The sequence below is a fragment of the Stegostoma tigrinum genome, chromosome 19, assembly GCF_030684315.1.
Source record: "Stegostoma tigrinum isolate sSteTig4 chromosome 19, sSteTig4.hap1, whole genome shotgun sequence".
Taxonomy (NCBI): domain Eukaryota; kingdom Metazoa; phylum Chordata; class Chondrichthyes; order Orectolobiformes; family Stegostomatidae; genus Stegostoma; species Stegostoma tigrinum.
This window is the reverse complement of record NC_081372.1, coordinates 40233144-40249184: the sequence shown is the minus strand read 5'-3', so window position 1 is coordinate 40249184 and position 16041 is coordinate 40233144.

The window sequence follows — 16041 nt, the reverse complement described above, 5'->3', positions numbered from 1 at the left end:
TATCCATTTCCCCAGCTGTGCAGATTGGCCTACAACAGCATTTTAAATAGAAACTGTCCTGTCATCAAGAAAACTTTGATCCAATTATTTCCTAAGTATAGATCATGATAAAAATACAAATGGACAGTTAAGTGTCTTTGATCTCACCATTTTAGTTGCTGACCATTCCAGAAACAAAGGCAACTGACCTCTGAAATTCTTTGGATTTTTCAATGCTAAGAAAATCATATTAATATGTTTGATCTGTAAGTTTTTGGTCAGTTAATCAGATTTTTAGTGTAAAGTTTTTTTGTCTTTCAGACCACACTCTAAGGATTTTACAGAAATTAAAGCAAAATATGTTCATTCCTTAATTCTGGAATATGTAACCTAAGATATCCAACATTTGGTTGGAAGGGCACTTCCTGCTCTCGAGTATCATCAGTGTGCATGAAGTTAATATTTAAAATGCCAAAACGGTGACACCTTACTTCATTTCTTGAAAGAGACATTCAAAATATTAAGGAATCTCAAACCCTTCTGCTCAATGCCTCGCCTCATTGCAACTAGGCAAAGTCTCCACTGGCAAAAACAGAAATGATGACTTGGTCACCATCCAAAGGCTTGGTAAGAGTATCTATCTGGTTGGCAAGGCATAACTAGTGGGGTGGGGGGACACAGGATTCAGTGCTTGGGGCCCAACTAATCACAATCAATGTCAACAATTTGGAAGGAGGGATAGAAAATACTATGACCAAATGTATAGATGACACTGAAATAGGTGATAAAGTAAGTTCCAATGAGGAAGCTTCCAATGACCCTTCCTCACTGGACCTAAAGCGTTAACTCTGATTTTACCCTTCACAGATGCTTCCAGACCTACTGAAGTTTTCGTTAACGTTTTGGGTCCAGTGACGAAGGGTCATTGGAAGCTTCCTCATTGGAACTTACTTTATCACCTATTTCAGTGTCATCTATATGTTTGGTCATAGTATTTTCTATCCCTGCTTCCAAATTGTTGATATTGATTGAGAGTAGTTGGGCCCCAAGCACTGAATCCTGTGCCCCCCCCACCCCACTAGTTATGCCTTGCCAACCAGATAAAGATACTTTTACCAAGCCTTTAGATGATGATCAAGTGATAATATTGCGAGATTATTAATCTAGAAATTAACTGAAGTTTGGGGGCTCAGATTCGAATCCTACCACAGATTTGGAGTTTTTGAAGTATTTGGAGTTAATCTTCTGATGATCACTAAAGCCATTGTTAATTGTTGGAAGCACCTATCTGAATAACTAATGTCTAATACCCTTCAGGGAAGGAAATCTGCCATCCTCATCTGGTCTGACTTACACGTGACTCTAGAGCCATAGCAATGTGGTTGACCCTCTGAAATACTCAGTTGTATCAGTCATCATGAAGTCTCAACAAAGAATTGAAACTGAAAGGACCACCTGGCATTGACCTAGACACTGGAAAAGGCAATAGCAGAAATGTCCCTGTCAACTCTGCAAAGTCCTTCTTAATCCCAGAAATGAGCAAGCTGTCTCATACACCAGTCAAGCAATAGCCTGACATACTCATGGAATCATACTTTACAAACAACATCCCAGATACCACCAAAGCCTCCGCTTGATTTCCCCGATGTAGAGGAAGCTACACCGAGTACAATGGATACAGTATACCACATTGGCAGATGTGCAGGTGAACCTCTGCTTAATGTGGAAAGCCATCTTGGGGCCTGGGATGGGGGTGAGGGAGGAGGTGTGGGGGCAAGTGTAGCACTTCCTGCGGTCGCAGGGGAAGGTGCCGGGTGTGGTGGGGTTGGAGGGGAGTGTGGAGCGGACAAGGGAGTCACGGAGAGAGTGGTGTCTCCCGAAGGCAGACAAGGGTGGGGATGGAAAAATGTCTTGGGTGGTGGGGTCGGATTGTAGATGGCAGAAGTGTTGGAGGATGATGCGTTGTATCCGGAGGTTGGTGGGGTGCTGTGTGAGAATGAGGGGGATCCTCTTGGGGCGGTTGTGGTGGGGGCGGTACCTGTCCGGCTTCCCTGGACCGACCTATCCCCTCCCTACCTCTCCACCTATACTCTTCTCTCCACCTATCTTCTTTCCATCTTTGGTCCGCCTCCCCCTATCTCCCTATTTATTCCAGAACCCTCTCCCCATCCCCCTCTCTGATGAAGGGTCTAGGCCTGAAACGTCAGCTTTTGTGCTCCTGAGATGCTGCTTGGCCTGCTGTGTTCATCCAGCTTCACACTTTATTATTTTGGATTCTCCAGCATCTGCACTTCCCATTATCTCTAGTGCAAAAGATTAGGTTGAAGCATTCACAGCAATCTTCAGGCAGAGGTGCCAAGTGGATGATCTTCTTCCAACTGTCTGCATGATCATAGTCACCTAGACATAGACACTAGTCTTCAGCCAATTCAACTCACTCCAGATGATATCAAGAAACAGTTGGAGGCACTGGGGGATACTGCAAAGGCTATGGACCATGACAACGTTCCACTGTTGTACTGAAGACTTGTGCTCCAAAACTTGTTGCTTCCATAGACGAGCTCTTCCAGTATAGTTACAACACTAGCATCTACCAAAAATGTGGAAAATTGCCTAATTGTGCCCTGTACAAAAAAATGCAGGACAAATCCAATCTGGCCAACTACCACCCATCAGTCTACTCTCAATCACCAGAAAGTAATGGAAGTTGGCATCAACAGTGCTAACAAGCAACACCTGCTCAGCAATAACCTGCCCAATGATGACCAATTTGGGTTCTGCCAGGGCCACTCAGCTCCTCACCTACTTGCAGCCTTAGTTTAAACATTAGCAAAAAGCTGAGTTCCAGAGATGAAGTGCGAGTGGCAGCCCTTGACAGCAAGGCTGCATTCAAATGAGTGTGGCATCAAGGAACCCTAGCAAAACTGGCAACAGTGGGTATCAGTGGGCAACTTCTCTGGTGGCACGTTGGAGATGGTTGTGGTTGTTGGAAGTCAGTAGTCTCAGCTCCAGGACATCTCTTTGAGAGTTTCCTCAGGGCAGTTCTCGGCCCTTCAGCTGCTTCACCAATGACCTTCCCTGCATCAAAATGTCGGAAGTAGGGATGGTAGCTGATGATTGCATGATGTTCATCACCATTCACAACTTCTTAGATACTGAAGCAGTCCATGTTCAAAAACAAGAAGATGTGGACAATATCTACGCTTGGGCTGATAAGTGGCAAATAACATTCATGCCACATAAATGCCAATTTAACTACTGCCCCTTGACATTCAATGGTGTTACTACTACAGAATTCCCCACTATCAACATCTTTAAGGTTACCATTGCCCAGCAACTCAACTGGACTCACCATATTGACTCAAGAGCAGGCCAGAAGCTAGGAATACTGTGACAAGTAAGTCACCTCCTGACTTCTCAAAGCCTGTCCACGATGTACAAGGCACAAGTCAGGAGTGTGACGGAATACTCCCCACTTGCCTGGGTGAGTGCAGCCCCAACAACACTCAAGAAGCTTGACACCATGCAACCTGCTTGATTGGCACTGCATCCACAAGCCTCCACTCCCTCCACCACTGATGCTCAGTAGCAGCAGTGTGTACTATCTCAAGATGCACTGCAGAAATTCACCAAAGATCCTCAGACAGCAGCTTCCCAACCCATAACCACTTCCATCTTGAAGGACGAGGGCATTAGACATACGGGAACACCACCACTATTCTGACTTGGAAGTGTATTGCCGTTCCTTCACAGTCACTGGGCCAAAATCCTGGAATTCTCTCTCTAATAGCGTGGTGGGTCAACCTACAGCAGGAGGACTGCAGCTGTTCAAGAAAGGCAGCTCACCACCACCTTCTCAAGGGCAACTCGGGATGGGCAAGAAGCGCTGGCCAGCCTCAACATCCACATCCCATAAATGAACAGAGGGGAAAAAAGCTGTTTGAGAGGGAATTAAAAAGGCAAAAGGATTAAAAGGTCAGATCAGTGTCTGAAAACAAAGGATAGAATCTGTTTACTTTTCACAATCTACCATTTTCTGTCCATGACTTCCAACCGCTGACAGCTATAGACTAATGGATGATCTTCAGCTCATGATGAAATCAAGCTGGACCCAAGTTTTTGGAAAGTGGCCACAGTTTAGATTTTCAGGGTTTCTTACGTTGTCAAAGATTTGAATTTAGAAATGTTTTCAGGTTGTGAAAAATTTTTACTGAGAGGTTGAGAGATTTGCAGTTCTTGAGACTTTTTTCCCCATTGATTTCTTATGTCTGTCAATAGACCAGAAAAGATTGCTAGGTGCCCATCAACATGGAAGGGCCAGAAGCCTTTTCTGCATCTCTTATTGAAACCTCTGCCTATTCTCCAAAGTCACTTTCTGCAAACAGCAAGTAAACCATGGCATACATTAAACTGTTGATTCATTTCGTGAAACCACAACCTTTTCGACCCAAATGTCCAAACTATTCCATATCTTCTAGTTTTTCACATAATCCTTAAATAATATAAATTCCCACCATGCCTCTATCCTTGAGAAATGAAACACCATGAACAATAATGTATATAATTATGATGAGATTAAAAACATTCACTTAATGTACGAAAATCAGACAGTTACTTGTCACCTTCATAATCTCCAAATTATTTCAACATCATTATCGTCTTGATAATACATTAGAAATGATATTATCTTTTCCAGAAATGTGAATCTTTGTTATAATGCTGCACATCCTATCGACAAAATCAAGCCATTTTTAATGTTAACATTTCTAGAAAGTCCAAGGACTTATGTTCACTGTATATTAATGTTTATTTGTTGCGACAAATGTAGATTCCAAAACATTTAAGAGCCAATAGCAATCCCAGAATTTCCCTTTTCACCTTAGAACACTTTACTGGCTTTTTTAGATTGATTCATTTTCTTGCAATATGACTGCACCTTTCCCCAAGTCCCTAGCATCAACTGCCATGTTAAAGGATTAAATGATGTCGTGTGGTCAATACCTAATCTTTGTTAGGATTGTCATTAGCTTCTCAAAAACTGTAATCATTGACCATTTTGAGCAAAATTCTTGATCATTTTGCTTGCTTTTGTAATAAGTCTGTTTGGAGGAAGCTATTGTGCTACTGTTTGGCACAGAAGTCACTCCATTCCAAAAATTGCATGATTCCCTTATTAGTTTTAGGAATGGAGAGTTCTATCACGGTGGCTCAGTGGTTAGCACTGCAGCCTCACACCACCAGGGACCTGGGTTCAGTTCCAGCCTCAGGTGACTGCCTGTGTGGAGTTTGCACATTCTCCCCGTGTCTGCATGGGTTTCCTCCGGGTGCTCCGGTTTCCTCCCATACTCCAAAGATGAGCAACCTAGGTGGATTGGCCATGCTAAATTGCCCATAGTGTTCAGAGGTGTGTGGGTTAGAGGGGGATGGGTCTGGGTGGGATGCTTCAAGGGGCAGAGTGGACTTGTTGGGCCAAAGGGCTTGTTTCTACACTGTAGGGAAGCTAATCTAATCAAAAGCTTTACTTTTTCTGTCTTTGGCAACACTTGCCTTTGTCCTATGTCATGTGCTGGGTAAGTTATCAGTCTCCATGATGACCTCTGCCAGTGCAGGAATTGAACCCATGTCACTCTGCATCACAAATCAGTTGTCCAGCTACTCGACTCTACAGGGATATTCATGATACCACTCTTTGATCATTATCTTAAGAGTCTGTTAGAATCTCTCTCTAAAGCTCCCGGTGAATGTCACCTATTTTATATCCTACTTAGGTATTATGTTTTGAAACTATTCCTGATATGATAAACTGGAACCTTAGACTGTATCTCTCCTGGTAGTCCATAATGAGTGTTTTTTAAAAAGAAGTTAATTTTATCTGCATGACTTCAGCTATGATTGTCATCAAAGGCTTCTAGGAACTGTGGGAATTCTGAGACCGTATGTGAAGACCATGTAGTTTAATTTTGTGTATATTTTTATTAAAAAATGACTGAAATGAGAAAGATGTGTTTTTAAACCAGTGTTTGAAAGTGTGACTGCAATTATGTAAAGATAACCTGGTGCTTACTGCAAGCATTATAAGCGACTGAACAAGCAGTAATTGAAGTTTGCGCTGCACAGAATTTGGGGCCGCATGAGTACAGAGATGCAGCTCTTACTGGCAACAAGAAGTTGATTGTCCTTTGGAAAATGGACCAGTTATCAATGACAGAGACACTGCCTACTAACAACTGTGTGATTGGTTTTCAGATAACTGAATAACTTGGAGCTGGGAGTAAGTTAGAAAAAGAGCAATGGTCAGTTCTTGCCCAGCTTGGAAGTAATTTCTCTGTTCTTTGCAGTCAAAACTCACCAGAAAGCTGAAGAAAACCATTTTGTCTTTACTGTATTAATTGTTATAAGCTGCTGTTTTAACTGATGAGTCAGAAACTTGTTATGAGTAAACTGGCCGTCTTGTATCTCTTACCAAATAAAAACCAAAAGAACTGCGGATGCTGTAAATCAGGAACAAAATCAAAGTTGCTGAAAAAGCTCAGCAGGTCTGGCAGCATCTGTGAAGGAGAAAACAGAGTTAACTTTTCGGGTCTGGTGACCCTTGCTCAGAACTCAGTTGTTGTTGTTGTTGTTGTATCTCTTACCAGCCAGTGGAAGCATTCAGCAAAAGATGATGATGGCAACATACTGACTAACATCGATCCATACAGTAAACCTGAGAACAGAGACTTACTGAATGTCTTTTGACTTTTCAACCAGTGCCCATAACCAATTTTACTTTGTCTATACCCGAGGGGGAGTTTATAAGGCGTTTAAAGTTGTGATTGGTATATTGATGATGTGTTATAATTCTTTACCTGTAGCTAGAGTAATTAATTATAGTAAATAATGATTCTTGTTTGTAAAGAAATCTGGGCCATGTTTTCCATTAACATGAGTCTGAAAGTCAGGTAAATTCTGGAACTTGAGTACTTTATAAAATCTTAAGCTTTTGTGACGCATTTGGGAATGGTGGGGCCCAATTTCCAGCATGCTAGGTGAGTGAGATGTAACACATAATAGTAAGGATACACTGGTGTCCACAAAAGAATTTGAGTATCTCATGTATCCTTCCTCATCAAGGAGGTAACCCATCTGGAAATGTCATGAAATGTCAAACCCTTGCCCGGGATCTGGTCAAAACAGTTGTCAGAAGTGCTGGTGTTTGGGTACTCTATCAGATTAACAAGAATATCTCCTGAGGGAGAGTGACTTGCACCTCCTTGCAGTCTTCCTTAATGACTGCTTTGTTCTGTAAAATGGAAACTATGTCCAGTAAGGATTGCTCGGCAACAGTTAGTATTGAGGCCCCATTAGTCTTTTCAATGGTAGGTTTTCCAGCAATTAAGGGCCATAAACCCTATCTCTTATCTGTTTGAAAGTGTTATTTACCTCTTGTACCAATGTCACTGGGCTTTGTGTAAACAACATGTAAACCACAGAACACATTAAACTCTTTGCTTCATTTCCTTGCAACCACAAGGTGATCCCTCTTCAGTTCCTGTTTTTCACATAAATGTTGGGAATATATGTCTATATTTAAATATAATTTTCAAATAAGACAACCAATTTGCACACATCAATGCCCCACATAAGAAAACAGATTAAAAGCAGTTCATCAGTTATTGAATGAAAGTTTTAAAGCAATAATTGCAATCAAGTTGTTAATGTTTCTTGTTTTTTGATTCATTATTGATTAAGTTTTTGACTAAAATATTTTAATTGCCCATGTATGGCCCAACAATGTTATGACATCATGACGAAGTTACTGGTGGAGAATGGACATAGAGTGGACATAGAATATCAGCTCCATCTTTTGTAAAGGGCATGTCGAATGGAATAGGGAATAAAAACTTAGTGAATCAGACAGTGTGTGTACTGCAAGAGTATTCTTCTGTCGCTAGCAATGACATTTGAAGTGCATCCATAAGTAATTCTAAATGATTTCACAAATATTTAGCAAATTTTCTGTTTTACTAAATTACCTGATAGACAGCACTTAAAGACTGACCTATAAGCACATTCAGTTGACTTTATGTACAAACCACTTGTCTTTTTCTAGCCATTATCTAAAGTAAGCATCGACTGTGACAGTCAAATGTATTCTTTCAAAATTGCATACTTTGAGCTGAAGGCTATTCTGTAAGATGTTGCTGAATCTCAGGTGTAATGTAAAAACATTTTCTTCCCTTAAATCCTTTTCAAACTTGACAGCACTTGAAACAAAAGCTTGAAATATTGTGTTGCGCAAGAAAACTTTCTCAATGAACAGCATCTTTCGGCAGCATGATATTTAAGTTATGCCAGTTTCCTATAAAAACAGATGTCATTAAATGTTTTTTTTTCACTTAAATCTTCTGCTCAAGTTATGGCTGGCAAGTTTCTTCACAAACTTGCCAATAGCTTTAGTCTCTTGACAGTATTTTTACATTAATGTAACAAGAAACCAATTCCAATCGTGGTATACAGGGACCAATTAAGTGGTCCTTTTTTAAATTTTGAGTTCATATGCTGTATTTATGTCAATTTTACTCTGAAATATACGTACCAATGGAACTGACCATTGTTTTTGTTATTTGTGAGTTATCAAATCGATCTTTGAAATATGCCTTATTGTTGTGTCAAGTAATTTTACTTTTGGAAGAGAAAGGAACAATTTCCATATTTTTGAATAACCTGACAGAGTTAATGGTAGTAGAGGGACAGATTCTACTTCATTGCATAATTAGGTTTGCTTAGTAATGATTCATAATGATTTCATAACCCCTTTTGGCAAAGCTGGTAACACTAATAATATATTTTCACAGAAGACAAATCTCAGTCACTTATTAAGTTAATCTAACAAAAAAATCTCATTTCCTGTGGCTGCTTGATTTATTTAGCAGTGATTTATGTCAGATCATGCAATTCAATCAACTGAGCTCTTTATCTGACTAGAAACTTCCATATGGTGTATTTTGGCTGGAACCCATTTGGCTGAGTTTACTTCCGTACCTGTATTTTCTGTACTTTCAGTCAACCTATTAGAAGGGAAGAGTTTTGTTTTAAGTTTTTCCAATTTGCTCCCTTTATCTCCTATAGTTGCTCAGGCTTTGCAGTAATTGTCCTTGGGTAGTTTACCATTTCTCATGTTCGTTAAATGTTGACATCTTTCTTACCAAGGGAGCATTGTTAGTTGTTGCGCCAGGCTTATACAAGCAAAATGTTTAGTAGGAATCACTGGGCAGCAATCAAAAGTAGCAATACTTTTTAGCTTTTTCTTTCCAAGAGACAGTATGACCAGTTGTAGTGCTGTTATATTCCAATTGAAGTGGCTGTCTTTAATAATTTGTTGTGCCACCAGCTTCTGATATGAGTCTTGCACAATCAAAATAAGCTGAGAGTCACTTAAATTATTAAAATGGGATCATCTCAACCTTACTAAATGTATCAATTTCATTTTGTTACTGCAGTTGACTTCATGAGATTTATGCTGAATGTGTACATGGCATATAAACAGCACTAAATGTAACACAGTGTAAGTAGAAAATCAAACCTGCCATCTTCTGATACTAATGCCTTAGTTTCATGCTAGGCAACAATCTTAGCAAATAAATTTTGAAAGGCACCCTTTGGTTGTTGGATAGTGGAAATTATAATGGGAAACATCTCCTTAACAAAATTGGGAGAACTGGCAGACTTGCCAAGAAACAGCCTGACATACTCATGGAATTGTATCTTACAGATGCTGTCCCAGAAACCACCACTGGGTGTGTCTATCCCATCAGGGCTCAGTGGTATACAATAGAGAAGAATTTTCCTCAGCATTGATTCCAGAATACCCTGGATGAGAGTCTTAATGTCCATCCACCAGAGTGGCTTGGTAGCACCATTACTGTCTTGGCTGGCTGAGTCCTAAAGGTCATGGCTGCTAAACTGGGTCTGTGGCATGTAGTGAAGGAACCAACAAGATCTACCTTATCTCACTGTCATAATTTGCTTCAGTAGTGATCCATCCATAACATTATCGGTAAGAGTGACCACTGCACAGTTGTGTGGGACTGAGAATCCCCAGATAATGTAGACCATTTCCTATTCCTCAGGAGCGTCCTGTTGGTTTGAGCAGATATTGATGATGAAATCAAACATTGATGAAATCCAACTTTGGCCATCTGTGGAACATAATGTTTGACATCTGAGGCCTCAAAGCCAACACCAAGCCCGTGGTCTACTGAGCAGGCATGGTGCCCACCTCCCTGTATGCATTAGGATGCATGGCCCAAGCACAGCAATCCCTGGCCAGTTATCACAAGCACTGCCTTTGCAAAATCCTATACCACTGGCAGGATAAGTGTAGCATTATAAGCCTCATCTCTTCCAGGCCAAGATCCCCAGTATTGAGCTCCTGGTCACACATGACCAGACACAATGGGTGGGCCACATTGTCTGCTTGCCTGACACAAGACTCCTTAAAGAAATCACCTATTCGAAGCACTGCAATGATAGGCTATCATGGAGAGGGCAGAGGAAACGCTACACTCTGAAAGCCTCCCTAAATAAGTGCAAGATTGCCACTGATGTGCGAATCACTTGCCCTAGAAAGCACATACCATGGAAGAAGGATCTCTGAAGGTGCCAACCACTTTGAGCATCACCAAGTGGAGCACATGAAGGCCAAGCACAAGCAGTGGCAAAAGCACACAGAATGTAAAGATTCCCACTCACCTGTCTCTTCAAACACCATCTCACCCGTCTGTGGCTGAGTCTGCAGCTTTAGGACTGGACCATTCAGCCATTGCAGAACCTTCCCGCCGCCCCGCCGCCCCCCACAAGGCCCCCACCAGAGAGGAAACCCGACATTCTCAACTCTGAGGGACTATGAAAGAAGAGAAATTAACAGTCTAGACCCGTGAAGAAGGTTTGACCTAATGGGGATTAGTTATATTGTGAAGCAAGCGTTATGTATATACCATAGAACTTTGTTCAATTTATTCTTTGTTGTGGGACCTATGAAATTTGCTTTGGGCATATACTGACACCTAGTGGTAGTTGTGATCTTAACTTCTCACAGAATATTAAAACTAATTTACAACCTTCCTTTAAAGCTGCTGTGCTTCTATGGATATAATATTAAAACACTGCAATATGTAATAGTAGGTAATATTTACTGTTTCTGAGTTGGCACTTTGCAGTTCTAATTGGATCTTTAGGGGAGCAAAGAAAATTTGAAGCAGCCTCAACAGAGGCCTTAAGGTCTCTGAGGAACATAATTGTCAAATAGATCATGAAAGCACTTAATAAAATTTAAAAAATAGCAAATTAGTTTATAAAAAACCCTAGATTTCGCAGTAATTGTTGTTTTTCACCCAAGATACAGCAGCATTTGATGTCTTGTTCTTTGTTGTGACCACTCACGAAATCATTCTTGCGCAAAGAAGGAGACTATTCACACGTTCTGTAGAATAACACGGGAAACAATGCCAATTTTCTTTTTGAATGGAGAGGCATTTAGAATTTATTCAGAATGAAGGGGGATGTAATGGAAGTTTTGAAGAACAATATTCACAAGCAGGGCATTCTCTTGTTCTTTGGCATGTTGCCAGGTTTAACTGATGCTTATTTGAAGCCTCTTGGAATATGATATCACATTAAAGATGCTAAAGGAATCTGACTTGTTAATGCTATGAAATGAGAACTCACTGAATAAATTTCTAATTTTCAAAAATTTTGAAATTTGAGCTAAGTTGTGAATAGGAAAATTGTACGTTAATTATATAGTTTGGGAGAGATGAAAAAAATCAGTGAGGGAATGCCTGAATTTACTTTAAGGGAGAGATAGTAAGAACTGAACTGTCGATGCTGGACTCAGAGATAACAGTGTGGAGCTGTGGGAGCACAGCAGGCCAGGCAGCATCAGAGGAGCAGGAAAGCTGATGTTTCGGGTTGCGTCTTTTTCTGAAGAAGGGTCCTGACCCGAAACGTCAGGTTTCCTGCACCTCTTATGCTGTCTGGCCTGCTGTGTTCCTCCAGCTCCACACTATGTTTACTTTAAGGTATTTTTCTTATCACTATTCTGCCATCACTAATTAACAATGCATCTCTCCTCCCAAGCGAAGAGGCAGGCAGTATATTTTTTCAATCTTTCCACCAAAATTCCACAATAAAAATATTTTAAAGAGTCCATCTTATCTTCACATCTTTGATCCATTTGTACACTTTATTTGTGTACGTTTTTACATTGATGTTTTAATACTTACAGGACTTGAGTATTGCTGAAGAAAAATTTTGTTGAGAAGCTCTTGTTTTCCACTTACCAGGACATTTTGCAAGAAATACCAAAGCGTAGAGAAGGCAGTGTTTACACTGTATGAGCAGAGACTGCCAATTGATTGGAAAGTGGACTCTGATTAGTAGGGGGTAAAGATAACAAAGTGTGGAGCTGGATGAACACAGCAGGCCAAGCAGCATCTCAGGAGCACAAAAGCTGACGTTTCGGGCCTAGACCCTTCATCAGAGACATTGTTTCCTCTTTACTCTCGTATTTCTTGTGAATTGTCCTGATCAGTGCAAGATGAGAACTTCGTTAAAGTCAGATTAAGTTAGATACGTAAAGCCTTGAGAAACTCGTGAGCAACTATTAAAGTGACCCCATCTTTACCTCACACATGCTCAAATACATCTCCCCAGACCACTTGGATACTGTAACCCCACCAAGCCCTGACACAAAATCCCGTTGGACTCCAATGCCCTTCCCTGTTACCATACCCAACAACCTTCTCCTAGAGGCTGTACTGGCCTAGTTTGAGCTCAAATGCACTTCACTCCAACTAATCCTCAAGAGGCTGTTCCCCTCTCCTCTCTAACCCCACTTCTCCCTGCCGTACTCATCTCTCCTCCCCACTTCTCTTTTTAACTACCCCAAGTGCTTCCCTCCACCTCACATGTGTCCTACCAGCTGGCTCCCTCCCTCCCCTACTCCACCACTCCTCTCCTGCACGTCCTCCCAACCTTGACCTCTTTCCCCTCCATTTCACCTCCTGGGCTGCTGACATCCGGTGAACTCAACAGGCCCTCCAACTTCACCCTGAGGCAGCAACTGGAAAGGTAAGATCATGGTCTACAGCCTGCAGCCAGTAGAAACGTGCAGGAGAACCTCCAAGGTTTATCTAGACCAGACCAGCCAGCGCTACCCCATGACAGAAAGAAATAGGGGAGGTGATGCCTGTGAGCTCAGCCTTTCCCAGAGTTTCGTCAGCTTCACAACACTTCTTCAGTTATGTGTAAGATGGTGAGCCTCTTTCTTCTTCACAGATCCCTAATCAGGAGACACAGCTTACCATCAGGCCCAGGTGAATGGTTTCAGAAAGCAACTGTGGCACCCGCCTCCTTTACCCTATGCTGGGGTATATCAGGAGCCTTCTGATACTCTTCCAGATCAGAATTCCCAGAATATTTCACCTGCTTCTATTGTGATTCCAGTTTGTATGATCAACATTGTCAAAAAAGAAGCATTATGTGAGCCTATTGATGCAGTTTCAGCTCAACAAGATGATCATAATGATCTTTCACTTGGCAGCCTAGGAAGGAAAATTATTTATCAAATCTGAAGCATAAAAATGATGGTTTTTTTTGTATGATAGCCCAGAAGGTTCTTTGCTGAGTGTGCAAAGATACTGTCTGATGTGCCAGTAGTCAGTGCTGGAGTTCCCTCCATTTTGTATTTTTGTCTGAAGTATTTTTACAGTAACTTCTCTTGAAGCTTCAGCAGTCCTGTTTACAGATCTTCGGAAGAGATTTTTGTTTACTCTTGTCAGATATTGCATGTGTCTTTTTGAAGAAGTGGATTAATACTTTGTAGTAATCCTGATGATTTATTCCTCCCTTTATTCTATGTAAGAACTTGAGGATGTTTTTCTACTGCTGCTGCAGTTGGATGTTGAAGCTGTTCAGCTTTCTTTGATTGTGTGATCTTGTAAACAACAGTCTTTCAACCTCAGATCTTATTTGCAAGAGAAGATATCATGAGCAGACAAAACGAATCAATTATCAGCCAAGCAGAATTGGTATCCTCTCAATGAGCACCTACCTGTCTTCTAAAAGCAAAATGCTATGCATGCAGTATCTGAAATTAAAACAGAAAGAGCTGGAGGAACTCAGTAGGTTTGGCAGTATCTGTAGAGAGAGGAAGGGAGTTAATGTTTCAAGTCCAGTATGACTCTTGTTCAGAAAAAATAAGTGCATTCTCTTTCCGCAGCTGCTGCCAGGCCTACTGAGTTTCTCCAGCCCTTTTTTTTGTTTCAGCTGCTTAAAGTGCAGTTACAGATCAGCTTTTGGTCCATTGCCCTCCTACACCATTTGCATCACCAGATCAGAGGGAGTTTTAAGCACTTGAATCGGAGACTTTGTGGAGAGATGATGGGTTTGGAAATACATTTGGTCATAAAGGGAAAACTTTCAGTTATTCATTTTTATGGTACTAATGTTAGGAATGTGCTTTTAGTTAATAAGAGTGGAAACTGAGAATGTACTTGGGATGGATGAGGAGTTAGGGTTTAACAAATATGCAGGTAAGCCTCTGATGTAAGCAGCGATGTACCTATGATCTTGGCAGTCAGTGTAGGAGATTTGAACCTGTACACAATAAAGCATGATGTCCTGTAGTTTTACTATCGTGTATCATCTATAAATCAACATTGCTTAACAGTAGCTGAGATGTCTGGCCTGACCTTACATGAAATCCCAAAGAACCCACATGTTACAAAATCCATTGTCCAGGAGGCAACCATGTTCTTTAGGCTAGGTACTTCCGATTTGCGTGTCAGAAAGGCTGGAATGGGAATCCAGTGTTTGCAGTGGAGGAGTGTAAGACTTTGCAAATGCCCACCAGGTGTGATGTTCTTGTAACTTGTGTGGAGAAGAGCAAGGATTGAAGGTGGGATGAACAACTGACCACAAGCCCATGATGTAGGAGGCTATTTGACTGGGGTGGGATAGGGGTATATAGCTGTGGGACAGAGTAGTTAAAGGAAGAATAACACTTCTCTCAACAGCCAAGACCATGAGTCCCAAAGTTTTTATAACTTATGTATGAAAGTTGTTCAGGGATGATGAGAAACTTTGAACTGGGGAGAAGAATTCTGTTTCCGTGGTCCACGTAGGCTAACATATGTAGGAATAAGAAAGAGATTATGTGAAGGGAGCATGAGCATTTAGGGATTGTATTTAAAAGCAGAATAAAAGGATTACTTCTTGAGCAGTGGGTAAATTACCAGAAAGTAAATAAGATCAGAGAGTTGAATGTATTCGTTGTAATCTTTTCAAAATTCTGTAACTTTTGAAGTGATGCCAGTGGTTGAAAATCTGCTGATGTAGCACTAGTCGTCAATAAAGGAAGCAGTCAGAAAGAAGAAATCTATAAGCCAGCTGGTTTAACACATCACTGACAAAGTGCTTGAGTCTGTGAACCTCCAGCCTACCCCACTCACTCGTCCCGAGGGACCCAGCAGTAATCCTCTTAGTATACCCTAGAGCATTACTGGTAGCAGCCAATGTTTCAATTGTGCTGCCAGCACTGTAAAGCTACTGGTTTCTGATTGACTGCCAACTTTCAGAGATGGAACTTCCAAACTCTATGAATCTGATGCTGTTCTGTTAAGTGCAAGAGTTCCCTTCAATTGTTTTGGGCCCCCTTCACAAAAGCAACATCATGTTCCTGTCAGTTCTCTAACTATTAGGGGACCTGCGTCACAGGGACTGAATTCCAAACAATATTTTGGCCCAGCTTGCTGATATTTTCATCACAAGCCAGACCTTGTACTCTGGGAAAGAACTGTATTCACAATTCCTTAGACTGTAACTGTAGGAGTTAAACAAGCCAAATGATAGGCCACATGTTTACTGTGTATTAATAGATACTGTGTTTGTTGGCACATGTTCAAGGGATAGAGAAAGGGGAAGCATTACTGATTACACTGGCTACATACTTTTGTTTTATAAGTTTTCATAATTTTGTTAAAATTGGATAATGTAAGAACAGAGAAGGTTGTTTCTGGC